This window comes from Gopherus evgoodei, chromosome 6 (genome assembly GCF_007399415.2).
Source record: "Gopherus evgoodei ecotype Sinaloan lineage chromosome 6, rGopEvg1_v1.p, whole genome shotgun sequence".
NCBI classification, from domain to species: domain Eukaryota; kingdom Metazoa; phylum Chordata; order Testudines; family Testudinidae; genus Gopherus; species Gopherus evgoodei.
In genome coordinates, this window is record NC_044327.1 from 109763485 (window position 1) to 109787699 (window position 24215).

The 24215-nt window shown below is 38.0% G+C and overlaps 1 protein-coding gene across 2 annotated transcripts in view; it reads right to left on the reverse strand.

Moving 5' to 3' along the window:
• WDR70 (WD repeat domain 70) overlaps positions 1–24215 on the reverse strand; it is a 258843-nt gene that overhangs the window by 116033 nt on the left and 118595 nt on the right. The gene's annotated exons all lie outside the window — the stretch shown is intronic.

Here is a 24215-nt window from a genome sequence, read left to right on the forward strand (position 1 = left end):
TCCAGTCACCCTCATTGTGTCTTTCAGTTCTGCCTCTGTATCGATCATAGCCTTCCCACCTAAAACCTGTTAGTCAAAGAAACACAAACCAAAACAAACCCCCACCAGGCACCAGAACACTGGCAGACCACCACCCACTCCCTTCACAAGCCTGTCAATTCTTCTGCCTAGGTATCTAAGTCTCCCCCGCAAACTCCCCCTGTAAACTCCCAGTGAAACTCCCCTGTTTACAGCTCTGTTTGTTGGCTGCTGTGCTGCTGGCTCACAGTCTTGTATCTTAATCACAAGTTCATCTTTTCTCCCCCTATCTTCATCCAATGTTAGGTTCCTTTGGAGCCGTAAAACTTTACTTCCTCCTTTGTCCATTTTAGAGTGATGGGCTCCTTCTCCAATTTCCTTCCTGGGCCTAACTATGTCACAATACCAACAGTTGTGTCCATTTCACAGATAGCTGCACAGAGCAAGGCTAACTAGCCACAGTCTGGTAGTGCTCCTTCGATGTCAACTGTATCAGTTAGCCCGTAGATATTCTTTAACGAAACAGATAATTATAATAACTATCCATAACCCATCCATGGACACTAAACAGCTGTATGAATTTATTTTACCTAAAAATTACATTTTTTAAAAGTGTTGCCTATTCTAGTGATTTTATCACAAGTCTCATAATGTTTGGCATTTTTCTTAAAGCCCAATCAGTGGCTTGCATGAGAATCTCAGTTTTAACTTAAAATCATCACGCAGAAAAGCTTGAAAACATCAAGTGAAACCTAATGGCTCTGAAACCAGATTGCAAAGAAGAACTTTATTATTATTATTATTTTTAAATCTCGTGGTTATTTGGGACATGACTCAAACATTTAGAACATTTAGAGCTGACAATACTGCTATTATTTTCAAAGTATATTGCCTCACCGGATTGGTAATATGACATGGAGCCTTTCAAATCTAGGTAATCAGTGCAAATAGTGGCCAGCTACGGAGTCATTAAAACAATTATTGCGGGATGGCTAATCAGTAACTTATGCAAAATAAGTTTCATGGCCTCATTCCAGTTATACACCAAATAACTGACACCCTTGTTAGCCATCTCAGGAAAGTGGCCAAGGATTGTATTGATATTGAAAGGGAACCATATTTTCCCCTTTGAGGTGGTCCCTCCAGGTCAAAGATCTGGCAACAAATGTCCAGTGCTGTGTGGGAAAGCAGCAGTGTTGATGTTGCATTCTGTAATCAATAGAGAACTTCAATATTTAGGAATATCAATTTTTACCAGCATTATATTAATTTTCAAACCCTGTTCTAAAATACAAATTTAAAGGCACAAGTTCACATTTACAGATGGTCACATTTAGGGCAAAAAAATAATCATTTTTTAGTAATGGCATAAAACCAGTCTGAAACCACAACGTCTAACTTCTGTTTTTTCCCCGTTCTTGTAACTTGAATATAAAAACTATTTCATTTTCAAAAATTGCTCCCTTGACAGACTTTATATGCCTAGTTTCAACCCAAAACAAATTTTTATGGCTCAGTTGTTAGCAGGACTTTATAATGGAAATGCTGACAGAGTAATTATTGTCGCGGGTGCCACTGAAATAAACAATTATGTTAAATTTAAATAGCTTAAAAAAATTCCTTTAACAACAAAACTCTTTTTTTGGCACTCCTATACTATAACTTTATATATTGATGAGTATCCATTTAATGCACTGTAATTCACATAAAAGAAGGAACACACATCTGGCTACAAGTAAGGTATTTATTTTGGGAGGGAGGAATGTACATAGTCTAGTAGGTTTATGATGACAAAAGAAGATCTGCAACTTATCTCACTGAAAGTTCAACCACTGGAGAGTGAATAGTTTGCCAACAGATTCTAAATCATACTGACACCAATGAATGTACATCTCAATAGGACAGATAATTGGACAGTAAGTTTCCACTACCACTTCATGAGCTAAAATGTAGAGTATTGATCACGTTTTTTCTTTTTTTATAACACACTGTACATATCTCAAATCACAGGTTTGGAAACATTTCAAGAAGGTGCACAAAAGTTGCCAAAACTGAACTAATCCCTCTCAAGGGAAACCTGTTCAGTGTAAAGTTTTATTAGCAAATACTGGAAAGATACAATCAGGATAAAATCAAAAGATTTCACCTCCACAATAGAAAAATTACTGGAAAGCATCCATTGAAGAACTATTTGCAGATACCAAAGAGGGTGCACATGAGGCAGGGAAGGAGAACGGCGTTGAAATGGCTAGTCGTATTACAGAGGCTGACTGGGACTTTGAAAGGATCAGCCACTACTCAAATACACGCTTGCAATGAACACACCTCAGAGATAAGGTTTAGGCTCATATCCTGCCAGAAGCGCCACATGGGCAGGCCCTTCTAGCCACATAGAGTCCATCAACTTCTCTGGGACTCCGTGAGAGGTTAGGGGTCTGTTTGCAGGATTACAGCCTTATAGAGTCAAACAACAAACTTAGTAGATGCTTAAGACCCAATGCTGCAAACTCTGACCCACACAAGTAATTTTACATACAAAAGTAGCCCCACTTATTTCAACAGGACTAATCATAGATTTTATGGCCAGAAGGGACCACTAGGATTATTCAGTCTGACCTCCTGCATAACTGGGGCCACAGAACTTCAGTCAGTGGTTTCTGCATCTAGCCCAAGGATTTATGGTTGAACTACAGCATAGCTTCAGAAAGATATCCAGTTTTGATTTAAGGACTTCAAGAGATGTACTACACTAATTAACCATTTGAATGGGTTGTCAAGAAATCTCACTGTTAAAACTGTGCATTTTGTTTCCAGCTTAAAGATGCAGACTTCAACTTCTAGCCACTGGAACTTTTCATGTCTTTGTCGAATAGATTAAGGGAGATCTCAAGGATCAGATATCTTTTCCTTATGTAAGTGCTTCTTAGCAAAGAATAAGTCACCTCTAAACCTTCTCTTTAATAAGTTAAGTATATCGAGCTCCTTTAATCTCACTAAAGGGGTATTTTCAAACCCATAAATCATGCTTGTAGCTCTTCTTTGAACTCTTTCCAACCTGGACACAGTATTCCAGTAATGGTCTCTCCAATACCACATTGTCACGGGGGCTGGTTATAGGAGACTCAGCTGTCCGATAGAGTCCATGGGAGTCCACCCCTTCTGGGGCTATCAAAGACTGAAAGGAAAACCAAAACACAAATAAACTAATACAAGGTTGTAGTAGGACTCTCTTCCTTCAGAGATTCTTTGGGTAGGCCATAACCCAGTTCAGTTGCCCACAAGTGAGTCTTTAGTAATAGTCTCCAAGTAATGGTTCAGCACGGGGCCCTTGTTTCAGTCATAGGCAACAGGCAGTGGTCTCCTGAGCAGCTCCTGTCTTCAGCCAGGACCAGTCCAGGATCTGAGGACTGAAGCTCTGTTCTTGTGCCAGATCTGCCACCAACTGAGCTGGGTTTCTCTCTTTTACATCTTTCCTCTGTGGTGGGACAGGGCTACTTGAGCTCATAGTAGCCCATTAACTCTTGCCTCCCTATGAATATGTATTATGAGCACAATATTAATATTGCATACATAATATTAAATAGGAATGTGGCATAGTTATGGGAACTGACTTGTTTGCTGATAAAATATATATATATATATATATATATATATATATATATATATATATATATATATATATATATATATATATATATATATATATATATATATATATAATCCCATAATACTCTGCAAAGCTAAATGTAGCTTTTGGCATTAGCTAATATGAAACGTGTTAAAGGCAACATATATGAGCAGTGTGTCCCAGTACAGGTTGGGTTGTGCCTTTATGGATTTAGTACTTGGAATGTGGTATCCAAAACTAAAGATAAGGAAGGAATAGGTCAATACAGGAAAACAAAGTAAAAAGCGATTGGTAGATTTTAATCTTGGGTGATGTATGAAATGTTTTTAGCTTGTAAACAATCATATTATAAGTATGGCTAATTTTGAATGCATACTTTGGAACACATTTTCTGTGCAAGATGAACTGCACACTGCAAGGGAACTGCTTGCAGGAAGGAGCGGTAGGTATATCTTGTTTTCATATTGTACTACTTTGTCTTTAGACAATAAATTGGTTAATCCTGGTTATTTGGTCTCGAACATTTTTTTATATCAAAAACAAGTGTACTCAAGTAACTGTCTATACCTTAGACAATATTAACAATTACATTTTGAGAGCTAATACAGCCAGGTAACCACTTTTTAAACCAGTTAATCTGTGCCACATGAGTCACATGTGTTTGCAAGATGAGTCCCGAGTAAAGGCCTGATCTAAAGCCCACTGAAATTAATAGAAAAAACACTCATTGACATCCATTGGCTTTGGATCAGATCCTTTCTGTGCTTAAATATCATAGTGACGGCGACTATACATGAGAGCTAGATAGGTTAGATTTACACATTTATCTCATTAGAAAATATATTGGCAAATGGAGTTTTAGTTTTAATCAAAAACTGTGATAAAGAATATATCAACTTCAACTCAACTACATTTTCCCCCAAACCATTAAAAATATTTCCAGACCAATCAACAGCCAGAACACTCCATGACTTTGAAAAGAACAGTAGTTAAAGAATGCAACCTCACTCCACTACCACCCATTTAATCATAGAATCTTGGAGTTGGATGACAAACATTAAAGCAACTTCACATCTTTCTTGTGGCAGAAAATTAAGAAAGTGACAGAAGTCAGTGGGATGTTGATTTAAAAATATCAAGAGGAACAAAATCTCAATGAAGGGAACAAACGATAAATTCTACATTATAAATTGCAAAATTATCTGCACTTTCTACTGTCTCCTAACTGTGCAAAATTTGAAAAAATACAGAAAATCGTATATACTCGTTCATAAGCCCAACATTTTTTTAGTAAAAAATGGAAGCACCAGAGAAGGGGGTCAGTTTATGAGCAGGTATAGAGAGGGAGACCTGGGACTCAGACCCCCCCCCCAACAGAGGGAGCAAGGAGAGACAGCAGAGCCTGAAGGGAAGAGGTGGGGCCAGAGTCTCTCTGCTTCTGGCCACACTGCTTTCAGTCCTGCCCCTCCAGAGCATGCTGTGGCCATGTCACCAGAGCATGCTGTGGCCGTGCCACCTGGCCCAGCCCACTGGAACATGCTGCGGCTGCGCCGCCCGGTCTGGCCAGCCAGAACAGGCTGCGGCCTCGCTACCCAGCCTGCTGGAGCAGCTCCAGCGAGGTCAGAGACATCCTCCCCTGGCCCTCCCCAGATAAAGTGGGAAGGGATGGGGAGAGTGTAGGGGTCCCAGTCTAGGGGTGGGGTCATGTGGGGGATGGTGACAGGGATAACTCCCCTGACTCCCAGCTTCTCCCCCCCCCAAAATTTCCACACCAGTTGCTGTCTCGGCCCATCAGGGTAAGCCGCTGGCACGCTGGGACACTTTGTTTACTTAGGTTTACCTTCATGCCTGAGGAAGCTCGAGGTAAACAAACCATCTTGGTCCCCCAGCAGCTTATCCTGATGGCCCAGGAGCCAAAGTTTGCTGATCCCTGAATGATAGGGTCGGCTTATGAACGGGTTATAAAAAATTTCCATTTTTACTTATCCATCTTGGGGGGGTCGGCTTATAAATGAACCAGCTTATGATCGAGTACATATTATTTCCTTTTAGCTATTGTAATGTTATATATAGTATAGTGGGTATTTATATGTTAGTATGTATTGTATGGTTATGTATAGTAATGTTAATGTTATTAACAATCACAATAGAAATTTTAGTCAGAAAACTGACTTTCAAGTTGATGGTGCCAATTTAATCAACCACTTTCAGTTTCTTAAAGAGAACAGATTTATCATCTTTGTAAGCAAATATGCCAAGACAAATACTCTGTTCTACCCCATTTATTTTTTCACTATCAAACACAAATATCTGAGTTTGGTTTATTAAGTCTACCGTACTTCCTACGCTTACTACAGTAAATGGAAAATTTTGGTCATTAAAACAAGATGTGTATCTCATGAGAAAATGCCACTGTAAATTAAGTAATAGTTTAAAATTCACCAGAGTTCATTTTGGGAAATTGAAGTTCACATATAGATGGAAATGGGCCTATAGCCGTATGACATGCAGTAATGAAAAGAGTTTACTCAACAACGTCAAAAGAGGGCTCAAATAGAGACATAGCTGTGCAATGCTCCAGTCTCGTACCTGTCCCATTCCTCCTCCAAAGGAACTTTGTTATTTCCAGTTCAGCTAGGTATAACTTGGTGCTAGTTAGAGAAGCAGCATACAGGATGCAGGTTCCTGTAGTGCAGACAAGACATAATGGGTATGTCTACACTAAATTTAAAGACCGCAGCACAATCATACCTGGCCCAGGTCAGCGGACTCGGGCTCGCATGACTTGGGCTATAGGGCTATACAACTGCAGTGTAGACATTTGGGCTCAGGCTGGAGCCCTGGCTCTGGGACCTGGGCCAGCTGTGGGTCTTTTATTGCAGTGTAGATATACTCAAAGGCACTAAATCAACCATGTGTTGTCTGAAAACAAAGATCGTTTGGAAGAGGAAATTAAAGCAGAAGAGTCAAATTTCATCTGATATTAACATGCTTCCTGAGTTCCACTTTTCAAATATTTTCTTGGGAGGAATCCCAGACCTGACCATTACCTCTGAATTTTAGAATTCAAATCCCTGGCAAATTCAGCTGAGTTCAGAATTAAATGAAGGGCTAGGGCTACCTGACAGCTCCATTTGTGGGATTTATCTTTGCACTGATCCCACAGAAAGACCTAAGCAGCTTTCAACTCTCTCAGTTACCTGAGCTCATACTTAAGAGAGACTCTATGGTATAGCAGTACCCATGGAAAGCATGTTAAAGCAAAGATTTTTAATTGAGAGTTTGGGGGAAGGCAGAAAGATGGAGGATTAGTTTCAAGTGCACTTTGACAACTAGTCTTCAAATTTGTAAAGATAAATATTGTATCTAATCTAAGTCATAATATGTGATGTTTATACAAATGTCTGGTACTGGCCTTGGCATGGCTGCCCTACTACTCCTAACAGTTCTGAAAATTGCAGCATAGCCAGCATTAACTGTGTATATTAAGCACAAAGTGTTTGTATAACACTGTGATGACGCAAAAGGTGTTCGGACTACTAATATTTATCCAAAGACTTTCTTCACGATAGTAATGTTATCCAAAAAGCTCTGCTAGATGGCATGTGTAAATAAGAATTTTAATCTTCACATTTCTCCAAATCCATTATTATATACAAAAATTCATACAATTCTCTACATACAAAAATAAAAATTTAAGCTAGGTCATATAACAGCTATGCTGATAATGGGGTTCCTTGGGACAAATTCTGGTCTTGCCTCACCAATATCAGTGTTTATCTTACAAAATTCTAGGAATACTTGGACCATAACTCCAGCAATCCAGTTGGATGGTTAGACCATGTCAGTCTTCAACAGAATTCAGAGAGATGATTAAAATGCAGTTAAGTCCTGTAAACACTGCAAGATGTAAATATGCTTTAACCAGGTTGGGGAACTACCATGTGATAATGGAAGTGCACAGACTGCAGGCTGTGGACTTGAGTAGTGGTTTAGGACACCTAGAGTGGAAATGTATTAATACAGGGGCTGGTCTGTGGGAGTCAGTGCCAGGAAGGTAGGAAATACATTGAGTCTTATTCTTTCCTGAGCAACCTCTGCACTGGGGACTCCTGTAAAATCCAATCACAGTTTCATAGAAAGCAAGGAATTAACCCACTCCATTAGGCCATACTCTTTATGACCACTTGGAAGCTAGGATGCTATTTTGAATATTACAGTCTTGATTATCACCTGGTGTAAACTGACATAGCCCTATTGAAATCAATGGAGCCACCCCGATTTACACCAGCTGAGAAACTGTCCCATCGTGGGTACAATCAAAATTCTATTATCACACACTTTGACTGATATTATAATCACAGGTGCAACTTCATAGAAAGGCTGTGTCATTATATTCTAACCTGTAGTTTTCACCCAAACCCAAACTTTCTATTTTGAAAAATTAAGCAATTTTTTAATTCTCTGATGGTGAGGAAACGGTTTTCCCGTTTTTAGTGAGGCTGTTATCATATAACTCATAAATGGTTTGATTTAAACCCTTCAGACTTTCCACATACTTATTTACTGAAGAAGACAAGTGCCTTTGGTGAGTTTGAACACAATAGATTCATAATTAAAGTTACAAATATTTTAAAATAGCATATTGAGCATGCTCAATAAGTACTAGCTATCTTCCTCACCAACACACTCTGAGAACTGTCAAAGCTGCCTGCCTCTCCTCCATGACAACTAACTAATTTTCTCTGGACCACTGTGAATTACCTGTCAAAAACTTTATGATGATATAGTTACATAGTAATAAGTTAACTTTACCTGTACCAAATATGTACAGAATTTTTAATAAAACAAGCATAGAAATGCTTCAGAATTTCAGAAATTTAAAATAATATTGATTTAAAATAAATATATAGCGATAACACCTAGCGATATGAAAGAAAATGAACCTAAATAGAAAAAAATCCAAAACATTTACCAAAAGTTCAAATTTAAGATTAAAATCTTTAAGGAAAATGCAAAACCCACGTTTTAATTTAAAGCATTTAAGGTGGGATTTTCAAAAGTCACTTAGGTTATGTCTACCCAGCAGACAGACACCTACAGCTGGCAGTGTAGTTGCTGTGTAGACATATTCTGAGGTGCTTCTGAAAATCCCATCCTTAGAGTTTTTAAAAAAATAGTGATTAATGTACCTGTCTTCACTAAAAAGGTTAAAAAAATCAAACAATCTAACAGTGCAAACACTTGACCAGTTATACTCAGACCTCAGTAGTTCAAGAACCAAATTAGTATCAACATTACCCAAAAAAGCCACAGTAGTGTGAATTCATTGTTTTATTTATTATAATACTAGATATTTATATTTAAACAGTATGACAAGGGAAATATTTAGTTTATATATATATTATACTCACAGCAAAATGACTAACCACGTATTATTTTATCAGTTTCAATTGGTTAATAACATAGTAAAAGCATTCTTATTGGTTAATGACTTAGATCAGTTTATAATTAAATCATACAGTGCTTTAATACCATATGCTGAAAAGAGCCACAGGAGACACATTAAAGAGCCACTTGCTGCCCACGAACGTCAGTATCACTGCTTGAGAAAGTAAATCTTAAATTTTTTTTTATAGATAACTCAAAGACACAACCACCATCATCTCAATGCCAATAATAGTGACTATTACATAGATGCTATACAGCATCAGAAGCCCCATTACTCCTCCCTCTAGTGTAGGATGCAAATTACACACTGTGCATATCTGAAGCAACAAATCATATCTGCAAATTTAATTGAGCCTATTGGCAATTCTTCCTTCCATGCTCCCTTTCTGGTCATCTGTCACCCTACTTAGTCTAATTTAGATTGCTTCTTGGGGAAAGGAACCGTCCTGTAATTTACTGATAAAGTACTATGCACATACCTATAGGCCTGAAGTAAATAAAATAAGAATAATGAAAATGCCAACATTAACACATTACCCAGTAAAGCATTTAGCCACAATTATGAATCATACATTTGACCAATATAAGAATGAAAACAAGTCTAAGGACCACATTGTACTCAGTAACACTGCTGTCAATATAAAATAACTTCACTGCTGTCAATGAAATAAACTGAGTTATTCCAGATTTAAACTGGTGTAATTAAGCAGAATTAAACCCTAAATGTTTTATTAAGGAAGTCCCTTGAGGTTGGTGATTATCAGTTTCTAAGATACATTTTAAAGCATATAAGTATGAACTTGGGTTTTAACAGGATGGGGGAGATAATAGTTGGGAAAGGATTTTTTTTTAAATAGTAAACCAGCTGTAAAGTAACCACAGTCCTGGCTGCATCAACAAATCACAAAGCTCAGGACTGCTAAATTTCAAGGTTGGCTGTGATTCTATTTCTGAAAAGGAGAAAGGAAGTAGGATTAGGGACACAAAACACCTGCTGCGTAGAATTTAATATCACCCAGCTCTCTTGCTTGCTCGTACAGAAATACACATCACATGTGTGATAAGAAAATATCCAGATAGGAAAAACAAAATGGCCCATTTCCTCTTCGTTCTCTATTTTAACATAAAAATCATTTGATTTTTTGAATGATATAAACAAACTAAGTTCTTTATGTCTTGAAATGGTACGTTTATATTCTTCTATTAATAGAATACTACCACCACCAAAAATTTTTCTTTTAACACACTAATTCTGGGCCTCATGCTGAGTGGTGATGTGTACCTGCAATTTCCATTAACTTTAAGATGACTGGGGTACTCAGCACTTTTCAGGGTTAGGGAATTTAATGAGTACAGACAGCTCCTTTTCTGGAGGCGTTCTTTCGCATAAGAAATGCAAAAGGCTACATCAGAGCAACATTTCAATTGTAAATACATATTGATTTTAAAATACTAGAAATGTTGTCTGGATTAAAAATGGCCAAATACACTAAAACTGAGTTACCAGGAATACATGTCCTCACTCACAGAGACAGGACAGTCAGACTCTAAAGGGAGAATTTGTACTTCACATAATCAACAATTTGGATAGGGGTTATATATTTGTAACTTACATCCTTTGGATACAACTTTATTTTAAATGTTATAAGACACAGAAAAGCAAACAAAGTCATTTGTTAAATTGCAAGAAAGCATGTGTCGGATTTTATTCTGATTAGTTATGTTCATGCAAAGCAACAATTCCTTCAGAAAGGATCCATGTTAATTTGTTAGTGTTATTCAAGTATATACATAAGGATAACCACCATATACCTAATAAAAATGTCAGGTCTGTTTATAGAAGTTTCTCTATGCTATTACAATGCTAACTATCGGCAAAGCACAACAATGGAATGGTATTTATCTTTAATTTAAGGATAAAGAAACATTTATTTGCTCATTTGGTTATGCCCTATATTCATCTAAGCCCAAAAGACAAACTGCAGCTTGGTCTTATAAGGTTTAGGTTTTTACATGAAACCATCATTTGGAATGTTTTCAAGGAAAACAAATAGTTGTAGTCAGGTGTATTGCAGTGAATTATCTTTACTGCTAACAATTGTGTAAAGAAGCCATGAACTAAAGCTGGTTAATAGGAATATACTTCAGATTTACTCAATAATTCCCAGGTTAAGGGAATTGGTAATGTGTCAGCTGACCATCTTTGTTTATCTAATAGAGGAGTCCAAAATAATTGAGTCTTATAAGTTTTGCTCTCAGTGGAAACATGTGGGTCTTTGAACAGTCAAATATGACACTCTGAGACTCTCTGCTGGTAACCCAGATAACTGCAATCTACATTGCGTAATAAGTACATAGATAGCTAAATAAGGAGAGGTTACTTACCTGCAGAGAAACTGGAATTATTCAAGATGTTTTGGCCTTATACATGACCAGAAATTCTTGTAAGCAGTGCTCATGGGCCAGCACCTGAGCCCTACATCCCCATCAGGTTCCAGTAAAAGGGAATATATAGAGGGGTGGACCTGACACCGCTCCAGTTCTTTCTCAACCTCAAAGCCTAGCAGGACTCTGAAGCAGTGGAGAAAAGAGAGTACATAGTGTAGCACCCACAGTGGCAAAACATCTCAAAGAACTCCAGTTACTATACAGATAAGTTATTTCTTCTTCTTAGAGCTACTGTCTCTATCAGTGCTCCACCTGAGGAAATTCCTGTGTAGTTACAGAGAAGGGTGCTGAGGAGGCTGGCTAGAGTAGCGAGGAGGGGTTAAACTAATAGCAAAAAGAGAGGGTAAAAAGTGGAAAGATATGAGCACTTGGCACAGAATTGAGATGTTGAGAACAAAATTAGTCAAGGAACCAACGCACACGAAGAGAAAAAATTCCTGAATTGCCTCTACAGTAATGGTAGGAACCTGGGTAACAAATAATAATTGCACATTTATGAGCATAAATTCAGTCTAGTTGGTATTACTGAAATCTAGTAGGATGATTCACACAATTCAAATGTTAAAATCGATTATTATAACCTATTTAGGGAGGACTGAGTGGGCAAAAGGGGATGGAGAGTGGCACTCTATGTCAAAAATGGCATCAACAGTTTCTGAGTCACTGACAATTCAGAAGAAAATGATCTTGAATACTAATGGCTACTTGAATACTAACAGATAAAAGTACAAGATAAGGTACTCGTTGGCAACTGCTATAAATCACCAAATCATACTTGGGAACAGAATGACTGTCACCTTATGCACCCATTCATAATGTCCAGGGAAAAAATCTTGTTTGATCACAGGGGATTTCAATATGAGTGGCATATGCTCGCAGTCACATGCTGCTACTACTAAAAACTTCTTGGAATTTCTAAACATTGTAGATGAAAATTTCCTGACTCAAAAAGTGTTACAGCCAACCCTATATTAGGTGTAGTCCTAAAAGATAAAGAGGAACTGATCACAGGACTAAAAGTTAATGGTAGCTTAGGTACAAGTGATCATGAGTTGATCTCATTTATAATGTGCAAGAAGAATAAAGTCCAGCACAGTAATATATATACTTGGTGCTTTAATAGGGCCAATTTCACAACGCTGAAAACAATTATGAGCCAAATCAACTATGAGGAAGAATTTAATCAGAAATATGTGCCTGAGAATTAGGAATCATTTAGGAAAACCTTACTAGATGCCCAAAAAGCCACAGTCCCACAACTGAGGAAGAAGGCTGTGCTGTTTAAGAAACTAACCAAGTTTAGAGGGGAGGTGTAAAAAGTAAAAAAGAATATCTAACAAACAGAAGAAAGGAGAAGCTGATACTAGCTAATAAAAAACTGAAGTTAGAAATTGTAGAAAGCTGATAATGAAACCCAAGGGACAGAAGGAGAAATCTATGGCCAGCAGAGTTAAGGACAAGAAGCAGTTTATAAAAGACATAAGGAACAAAAAAAATTCTGACAATGGTATAGGCCCCATTACTAGATGGAAATGATAGAATTATCAATAATGCAGAAAAGTCAAAAATGTTCAATACATATTTCTGTTATGTATTTCAGGGAAATGATGCAGTTTCAACATATGGTGATGATAACATGATTTCCATTCCACTAGTATCTGGAGGATGTTAAACAGTAGCTACTAAATTTAGATGTTTTAACAGCAGTAGGTCCAGATGGCTTGCACCTTAGAGTGTTAAAAGAGGTGGCTGAGGAGCTCATTGGACCATTAATGTTGATTTTCAATAAATCTTGGGGCATTGGGAAAGTTCCAGAAGACTGGAAGAAAGCTAATGTTGTGCCAATTTTTAAAAAGTTAAATGGGATGACCTGGGTAATTATAGGCTCATCAGACTGACATCAGTCCCAAGCAAGATAATGAAGCACCTGAAGTGGGATTTCATTAATAAAGAACTAAAGGAGGGTAATGTAATGAATGTGAATTAACATGGGTTTATGGAAAATAGATCCTATCAAACTAATTCGGGAAGGCATCTGACTTGATACTGTACAATATTTTGATTAAAAAACTAGAACAATAATTAACATTAAATAGATTAAAAACCACCTAACTGATAGGATTCAAAAACGTAATTGTAAATAGAGAATCATCATCAAGTGGATGTTTCCCATAGGGTTCTACAGGAATCAGTTGTTGGCCCTTGCTATTTAACGTCTTTATCGATCACCTGGAAGAAAACATAAAATCACTGATGAAGTTTGCAGGTTACACAAAGACTGAGGGTGTGGTAAATAATGAAGAGGACAAGTCAATGATTTTGAGTTGGGGGAGGGATAGCTCAGTGGTTTGAGCATTAGCCTGCTAAACCCAGGGTTGTGAGTTCAATTTTTGAGGGGGTCATTTAGAGGTCTGAGGCAAAAATATGTCAGGGGGTTGGAACAGATGACCTCTTGAGGTCCCTTGCAGACCTGGTATTCTATGACTCACCTGGCAACAGAGACGCAAGGAAGCAATGTATGTTTTAATACGGCTAAATGTAAAAGTATGTAGGTCATGCTTACAAGATGGGTGACTATTCTGAGAAGAAGCAACAATATGAAAAAGATTTGGGGGTCATGGTGAACATGAATTCCCACTGTGGCCAAAAGGGCAAATACAATCCTTGGATGCAGAATCAGGGGAATCTTGTGTAGGAGTAGAGAGGTTATTTTACCTTTGTGTTTGGCACTAATGCATTCACTGCTGAATACTGTACCCAGTTCTGGTGTCCACAATTCCAGAAAGATGTTGATAAATTGGAGAAGGTGCAGAGAAGAGCCACAAGAACGATTAAAGGATTAGAACATATGCCTTATAGTAACAGACTCCAGGAGCACAATCTATTTAGCTTCAAAAAGGGGAATGTTAAGGGGACTTAATTACAGTTTAAAAGTACCTATACAGGGAACAAATAATTGATAATGGGCTCTTCAGTTTAGCAGAGAAAGGTGTAACACAAGCCAACAACTGGAAGTTGAAGCTAGACAAATTCAGACTGGAAATAAGGTGTAAATTTTTAGACACAGAGTAATTAACTATTGGAACAATTTATGAAGGGTCATGGTGGATTCTTCATTACTGACAATTCTTAAATCAAGAATTGGATTTGTTCTAAAATATATGTTCTAGGAATTATTTTTGGGACATTCCATGGCCATACAGAGAGATCAGACTAGATGATCACAAGGGTGCCTCCTGGCCTTCGAATCTATGAGGCGGGTTCAGTTCAGACTAGAGAACAGCTTTTCCAAAGGCCGCACACAGTCTGGAAGCATACACTAAAGCATAGTGTTGGAAAAATGTGTGTATAGATGGCCAAGTAGCAGCCATACAAACGTCCATATTGCCTCTACATTAATCCATGGTACACTCACATCTTGAATACTGCATGCAGATCTGGTTGCCTCATCTCAAAAAAATATATTGGAATTGGAAAAGGTACAGAAAAGGACAACAAAAATTATTAGGGGTATGGAACAGCTTACATATGAGGAGAGATTAATAAGACTGGGACATTTCAGCTTGGAAGATTTGACTACAGGGGGATATTACAGAGGTCTATAAAATCATGACTGGAGTGGAGAAAGTAAGTAAGTAAGTAAGTAAGTAAGTGTTATTTACTCCTTTTCATAACAAGAACTAGGGGTCATCAAATGAAATTAATAGGAAGCAGGTTTAAAACAAACAAAAGGAAGTATTTCTTCACACAACTCACTACCAGCCTGTGGAACTCTTTGCCAGAAGATGGCGTGAAGGCCAAGACTATAACAGAGTTTAAAAAAGAACTAGATAAGTTCATGGAGGATAGGTCCATCAATAGCTATTAGCCAGGATTGGGAGGGATGCAAAACCATGCTCTGAAGTGTCCCTAGCCTCTGTTTGCCAGAAGCTGGGAGTGGGCGACAGGATGAATCACTTGATGATTGCCTACTCTGTTCATTCCCTCTGAAGCACCTGATATTGACCACTGTTGGAAGACAAAATTCTGGGCTGGATGGAGCATTGTTCTGACCCAGTATGGCTATTCTTGTTTATTTTTAAGTAGGGTCTGGTGGAATGGGCAGTAACTCTAGGGGAGGATGTGCCTCAGAAGCTTTGTAGCATGCCAAAAGGTACCCTGAAACCCATTTTGATAGTCTTTGGATGGAAACTGGGTTCAATCTCACCGCAAAAGAGATAAAGAGAGTTTGAAAGAAACTTGGAAGGGTTTCAACCTATTTAGGTAGAAGGCAAGAGCTCTTCTTATGTCCAGGGTGTGAAAACAGACTTCTTCTACTGAGGAGAGAGGCTTGGGGTAAAATACTGGAAACTAATTGCTCCCTCCCCACCCCAAAGCACAAACCTGTGTTAAATAAAATAAAATAAAATTAGATGAAATCAAAAATAAACAATAATATGTTGCACCAGCTAGGTGTCAGACACAATGAAAATTCTGTCTCAAGTCAATGAGAAGGCACTGGAGCAGTGGCAGTTCCACCCCACCTATATGCCCTCATACAAAAGCACCAGGGGATGCTGGGCACAGGCATAGACCTGTGAGCATTGCTGACAAGGATCTCTGATCAAGAGCACATCGATACACAAACCTCCTCACATGGAGCACTGACAAGGGCAATACCTTGAAGAACCACCACCAGTTAGGAAATACGAAGAGGTCAAAACTTATCCAAAAAATTGTCATATGATTTAAGTTTGCTTTAGATGTCCGTATAAACCAATCTAGCAAACCGGCCCATGTTTCGAAACACTTCATCTATATCAGCATCTCTTAGGTCCTTCATTTAGATTAATTTTTAGCTCACTAAGTAGACTCCATAGCTCTAATCAGCTGAATGGAGACTGTCAAATGCGTAAGAAGTCTACTAACAGATTAGAATTTGAGATATTCCAGGGCTGTATTAAAATACTTTTGAAGTTTTGCTTTTTCCTTTTTTACTGTTTATACTACTCTCACTCATTGAATTTTATTTTCCAGGTCTTTTGTTTTAAAATCTCTGATGCATTTAGAGAATTATATTATACTTTCAGCATAACAACTAAAAGATTAAACCTAATTTTTCCTCCTTTATTTTTAAACCTGTATGTGGTGTGTGCATTATGTTATAATCATTCTAATATTATCGCTGATGAAACAAACCTCTCATAATTTATTCTTATATATGTTCAGAGTCTGCATCCTTTGCTCACCTGAATATCTTACTCTAAGAGTGGTCCCACTGATTTCAGCAATATTAATTGTGGAGTAAGGTGCCACTCAATATGTGTAAGGATGGCAGCATCTGTCCGAAAATTGTTAGAGGCTGATGCTAATTCTTGCATGATTGTTTTTCAGATGTCATTATACCTTTGTTCTTTTGAGCGACGCCAACTGATTGCAGATCTTAATAATCCACTCAGAGCAGGAATCACACACTCAGATTGGGCCACATTTTAGATTTATTGTTGATGTCTAGTCAAGATTGTGAAATCTGGGATTTTAGGCAACTAAAAGGTAAGGGCAAATACTACTAGCTTTAGCCTCCACGGACAAAATAAGTTATTTAGAAAGCTGACTGTTGCTGCTTAATAGATGTACAAGAAACAAATATACAACTATTCTGATAATTCTTTCAAGCTGCATCAGGACCAGCATTTAGCAACTTGCCTCCTCCACAGAGACTGACATCAAAAGCATGTGGACCCAGGTCTCAAGTGATACGCAACTGCAGATCTCACAATCTTATAAAAAAAATTTGGGGGTCATGATTGATAATCAGCTGAACATACGTTCCCAATTGATGTGACAGCCAAAAGGACTAATGAAATCTTTGGATGTAAAAAAAAAAGGGGGGGGGGGCAGATCTCGAGTAGGAGCAGAGGGATTATTTTACCTCTGCATTGGCACTGGTGCAAGTGGTGCTGGAATACTGTGTCCAGTTCTGTGTCCACAATTCAAGAAGGGTGTTGATAAATTGGAGAGGATTTTGAGAAGAGCCACAAGAATGATCAAAGGATTAGAAAACATGCCCTAAATGATAGATTCAAGGAGTTCAATCTATTTAGTTTAACAAAGAGAAGATAAAGGGGTGACTTAATTGCCATTTATTAGTATCTACATGAAGAAAAAATATTTGATAATGAGCTCTTCAACTTAGCAGAGAAAGGTACAGCACAATTCAATTGCTGGAGGTTGAAGCTAGACAAATTCAAATGGGAAATAAGGTGTGAATTTTTATCAGTGAGGGTAATTAGCCATTGGAACAATTTACCAAGGGTTGTGGTGGATTCTACATCATTGGCAATTTTTAAAAGCTACATCGTAGGAATTATTTTGGGAAAGTTCTGTTGTCTGTGCTATAAAGCAGGTCAGATCAGGTGAGCACAATGGTTCCTCGTGGCCTTGGAATCTATGAATCTGACTAGAAATCAACCAATAAATTTAAAATGTGGCCCAACCTGGGTGTGTAATCCCTGGTCTGAGTGGATGTTACTCTGGGATGATTACGTTCTGAAATCAGTTGACTTCATTCAAGAGAGAGCTCTGAGAAGAGTGAACTGCCCCATGCATCTCAATGAGATGTTAACTCAAAAATCCTTTGCTCTAGTGGATCCCACCACTACCATACAGCAGAGCACGCTGCATGTAGCAAGAGTTAAAAAGAGCAGCTGGCCTGGCCCCTGGAACCAAGCAGATAAATGGTAGTTGCTGGACTAAATACTAAAGGGGTCCACTGCTGCCTCCCTGTCTGTCCTGGGGTGTTACTGCCCTGCTGCTGCCCCTGCCTTTCTGGAACAGGGAAATGACCACCATCAATACTCCAAGTGGCAGGGGCAGAGCCACAAGGGGGCTCCATATTGTGGACAACCCAAGAACCCAGCATATAGATGGGACTGTAGTTTATTGCTCTTAAATGATTTAATATTTAATAAAACAAGCTCAAAAAATGAAAAAAATAGTCCAAACCTTTCAAGCATTTACTCATCTACTTTCAGCTAATAGTTGGGTGCCAGAATACAACACTGAAATCCTACAGAATCCAATTAGATTTAGATTCTTGCCATTATGGAAGGGGTTAAAATATTGAAAATGTTTGTTTATTACCATGACAAGTTCCACCACCACCATTCTTCATCCTCCGCTCCCAGGGGAAGAATGGAAGTCTTACTTCAGCAACTACATCCTTGCTATAGAAATTTCTACGTACATTTTAGAAAAGCGGAAAGCCTTATTGCTCCATTCACTTGAAGGACAATTTATCTTCAAGTATCTTCATCCCACTACTGACATATGGCAAGATGTGACTCCATATGATGCTGCTCTCTGAACCCTGGTTAATCATTTTAAGCCTCTACTAAATATTGTTGCCAAATGCTTCAAGTTCTTTTCCCATGTACAAATGCCTCACGGACCCATCGATCCCTACATAGCTACATTACATGAGTTAAGTGCAATCTGTGAATTTGCCAGCATAGCAGATGAAATGATCAGACATTACATTGTCAAGATGATGACCAGTTGCAAGATTCGTGAATGATTCCTCGCGGATAAAAGGCCCTACCTTGGAAAAAACTATGCAAACCACCTAACAAGTGGAAAGTGCCATCCACTGTGCTAAGTAACTTTTGATAATATCAGATGTCTTCCAGTTTGTAGAAGTTAATGCACTTCGATACAAACTGCAACTCACAAAACTTCTAAGTTTACATCCACGGTGACTTTACCCTCACACACACCACATTGCTATCAATGCTACAGATGCAGTGACCTTGGTCACAACGCAGACTTTCAAGGATATCCTGCCAAGAAATCAGTATGCAAGAAGTGCAACAAAAAAAGGACATTCTGCTAAAATTTGTAAGTCCTCTGTCAATCTCATCTGGAGTTCTCACAGATGAGGATGATAGTGAACTGAATACTAATGAGGTTCTAAATGTGACAGATCACCAAGCCACTGCACACTAGCAAGTGCGAGTCAACAGCCATGAGATGAGGATGTTACCAGATGAGGATGTTACACTATAATTCCCAGCCAACTCGACACTGTGCTGTTTGACAGCTCCTGACCGGAGTTGCATCCTTCAGACATATATTCCAGAGGGTATGGTGCGATCTCCCATTCCCATAAATGGCTATTTTACAGCTGTCTTTGAGTACAAAGGCCATAGTGCCCAAGGGAAAAATCTATGTAGCTGAAAAGGGAGTTTCTATTTTAGGATGGAATCAATAAAGGGATCTTCAGATATTAGCTATGAATAGCACAGAACCTGTCCTGCAAACTGAAGATAGGCTACAACCAAGAATCATCTCTGAATTTCCAGAAGTTTTCACTGATACCATAGTTGTTGCGCCCACCCTCACCGCTAAAAAAAAAATTTCAAGCACAAGATCCAATTAAAGAACAATGCAATGCCTGTACAGCATGAAGTGTGAAACATACCAGCTGAACTGAGACAAACACTCAAAGAGGAAATTCTGATACTATGCAAAGCAGATATCATTGAACCCGTTGATTCATGAGAATGGATTTCTTCTGTTGTTCTCACCAGGAAGCCTAATGGTGCTGTCTACACATGTGGACTTGAGCAATCTAAACTACAACATGTAGATTGTCATCCTCTATCCAACATGAATGAAATGCTTGTCAGCTTGAAGGAGGGAAGAAATAGATGTCATTGTGATAGACCAGCTCAGGCCAGAGCATAGGCCAATTCACTTGTATGTGAATTAGGGCTATTAATTAATCACAGTTAACTCACATGATTAACTCAAAAAAATTAATCGCGATTAATCGCAGTTTTAATCACCCTGTTAAACAAGAGAATACCAAGTGAAATTTATTAAATATTTTGGATGTTTTTCTACATTTTCTCACATATTGTGTTCTGGGTTGTAACTGAAATCAAAGTGTATATTATTTTTTACTACAAATATTTGCACTGTAAAAATGATAAACAAAATAAATGATAAACAAAATAAACAATTCACCTCATACAAGCACTGCAGTGCAAACTCCTTGTTGTGAAAGTACAGCTTACAAATGTAGATTTTTTTTACATAACTCCATTCAAAAACAAAACAGTTCCCCGCGCCTTACCCGCAATGGCTGTCCCTGCAGTTCCCAGGTGTTTGTTGCTGCCTCTCCTCATGACCACAGCTCCCAGCTTGTCAGCTCCAGACACTGCAATGCAGGGATGGTTAAAAACATTCCAAAACAAAACGATGTAAAACTTCAAAGCCTACAAGTCCACTCGGTCCTATTTCTTGTTTAGCCAATCACTAAGACAAACAAGTTTGTTTACATTTATGGGAGATAATATTGCCCTATTCTTATTTACAGTGTCACCAGAAAGTGAGAACAGGCGTTCACATGGCACTGTTGTAACTGGTGTCACAAGATATTTATGTGACAGATGCACTAAAGATTCATATGTCCCTTCATGCTTCAATCACCATTCCAGAGGACATGTGTCCATGCTGATGACGGGTTTTGCTCGATAATATTCCAAAGCAGAGCGGACCACTGCATGTTAATTTTCATCATCTGAGTCAGATGCCACCAGAAGAAGGTTGATTTTCTTTTTTGGTGGTTCGGATTCTGTAGTTTACGCCTCAGAGTGTTGCTCTTTTATGACAGCTGAAAGCATGCTCCACATCTTGTCCCTCTCCGATTTTGAAGGGCACTTCAGATTCTTAAACCTTGGGTCAAGTGCTATAGCTATCTTTAGAAATCTCACATTGGTACCTTATTTGCGTTTCCTAAAAGCTGCAGTGAAAGTGTTCTTAAAATGAGTAACATTTGCTGGGTCATCATCTGAGACTGCTATAACATGCAATATATGGCAGAATGCGGGTAAAACAGAGCAGGAGACATATAATTCTCTCCCAAGGAGTCCAGTCACAAATTTTATTATGCATTACTTTTTTAATGAGCGTCATCAGCAATGGAAACATTAATGCAAAGTGCTCCACCTAGGAAGGAACAATCAGTTTCACACATACAGAATGTGAAGAGACTGTCTAGGAAGGAGTATGGCAGAAAGAGATCTAGGGGTCATAGTAGACCACAAGCTTAATATGAGTCAACAGTGTGATACTGTTGCAAAAAAAGCAAACGTGATTCTGGGATGCATTAACAGGTGTGTTGTAAACAAGACACGAGAAGTCATTCTTCCGCTTTACTCTGCGCTGGTTAGGCCTCAGCTGGAATATTGTGTCCAGTTCTGGGCACCGCATTTCAAGAAAGATGTGGAGAAACTGGAGAGGGTCCAGAGAAGAGCAACAAGAATGATTAAAGGTCTTGAGAACATGACCTATGAAGGAAGGCTGAAGGAATTGGGTTTGTTTAGTTTGGAAAAGAGAAGACTGAGAGGGGACATGATAGCAGTTTTCAGGTATCTAAAAGGGTGTCATCAGGAGGAGGGAGAAAACTTGTTCACCTTAGCCTCCAATGATAGAACAAGAAGCAATGGGCTTAAACTGCAGCAAGGGAGATTTAGGTTGGACAGTAGGAAAAAGTTCCTAACTGTCAGGGTAGTTAAACACTGGAATAGATTGCCTAGGGAAGTTGTAGAATCTCCATCTCTGGAGATATTTAAGAATAGGTTAGATAAATGTCTATTAGGGATGGTCTAGACAGTATTTGGTCCTGCCATGAGGGCAGGGGACTGGACTTGATGACCTCTCGAGGTCCCTTCCAGTCCTAGAGTCTATGAGAAGCATGTCCTCTGGAATGGTGGCCAAAGCATGAAGAAGAAAACAAATGTTTAGCATATCTGGCACCTAAGTATCTTTCAATGCCAGCTACAAAAGTGTCATGCAAATGCCTGTTCTCACTTTCTTGTGACATTGTAAATAAGAAGCAGGCGGCAGTATCTCCCGGAAATGTAAACAAACTTGTCTGTCTTAGAGACTGGCTGAATAAAAAGTAGAACTGAGTGGACTTGTAGGCTCTAAAGTTTTACATTGGTTTTGTTTTTGAGTGCAGTTATGTAACAAAAAAAACCCCTACAGTTGTAAGTTACACTTCCACAATAGAGACTGCACTACTATACTTGTATGAGGTGAAAATATTTTCTTTTATCATTTTTACAGTGCAAATATTTGTAATAAAAAGTAATATAAAGTGCGCACTGCACACTTTGTATTTTGTGTTGTAACAGAAATCACTATATTTGAAAATGTAGAAAAATATCCAAAAATATTTAATACATTTCAATTGGTATTCTATTGTTTAACAGTGCGGTTAATTACGATTCATTTTTTTAATCGCAGTTAATTTTTTCGACTTAATCACGTGAGTTAACTGTGGTTAATTGACAGCCCTAATAAATACAAAATAATCAGAGAAAATATAAATATTGCCACTTCTGAAGTAAGAAGAAGAATTTTTTCCCATAATGGTTTCATTTAAAATTCAGGAAAATATAGTTTCTCGCATACACAAAGCAATAGCACAGGTTTTGATTGCTTTTGCCTGAGTCTACCTAGTTCTCTGCTTAGCTCTAAGTGTCTTTACTCCACAGTCTTGTCAACGATCCTGAAGTTATTTTGCCAAATTAAAAAAACTCTCTGAAATCAATACAGAAAAACCTTACAGTAAATATTTTTTTAATTCTGGAGAAGACTGCAGTGACCTCTTTCCTACTTCTTCAGCACCATTCTTGCTCTTGTCCATTCTGTGACAACAACTGTAATCATGAGTAAGCTGACCCACTTGAACACAATGGGTGAAATCCTGGTCCTGCTGAAGTGGAAAAACTCCCACTGACTTCAATTAAGCCAGAAATTCACCTAATATATATTTGCGTAATATGTGCCATTACACCATTGTGAAATATATGCTTAAAATCCTGTTTACTAAAGAAACCTTTAAACAGTGAAACTAATGATCAAGACTTACAAGAACTAGTCTCTTTAAACTAGTAATTGTATCTCCTAAATAGTCACTTCTTTCAAGTGATGATAATATTGCAGAAACAGATGACCTCCGCACACATTTTATCTAAACTGTCATAGACTCTTCTTTCCTAAAGCATGGATAATTTCTGAGAATAAGTTTTGCTTACGTTTAGGATACTTTGTTGAGCTTGTTAACATGAAAAAGAAATTTTCCCGACAAAAGATGTTCTTTAGTCTATAAAAGCTTTGTTGCAGATTTAATATTAAGTCCCAATTGTTACTTTTAAAGTGGTATATCCACACACTGGAGAAAACTGCTGCTAGCGTAAAAGGAAATGGGAAGTACACTGGATGGTTTGAAATACTTTTCTTATAATGTCATCCATTTGGTTTCTCTGAGAATATAATTACACATCCATTTATAGCATTGTGTATCTGCATTTTACTCACTTGACCAGACCCTTTTAATTCACAGCAATTTAAGCATGAGATAGCCATTGAATCCCTATTTGGTATAATTGCTAGGCATATGTTTATGCAGACAAAATTAGACAGTCTTGAGAGTATATAATTTCTTAATTTATTTTTCACTATCTACAAACTGTTCAGCTAAGTAAAAATACTGAATTTTAAAGTGGTAAAAGCAGTAAAACTGTCTATCCTTTGTGTTTACAAGAGAAACAACATTTTAAAATCCTATCACTTCATAAATATAGCTGAATAGTGAAATTTTTGCTTTACTTTTTTGTCT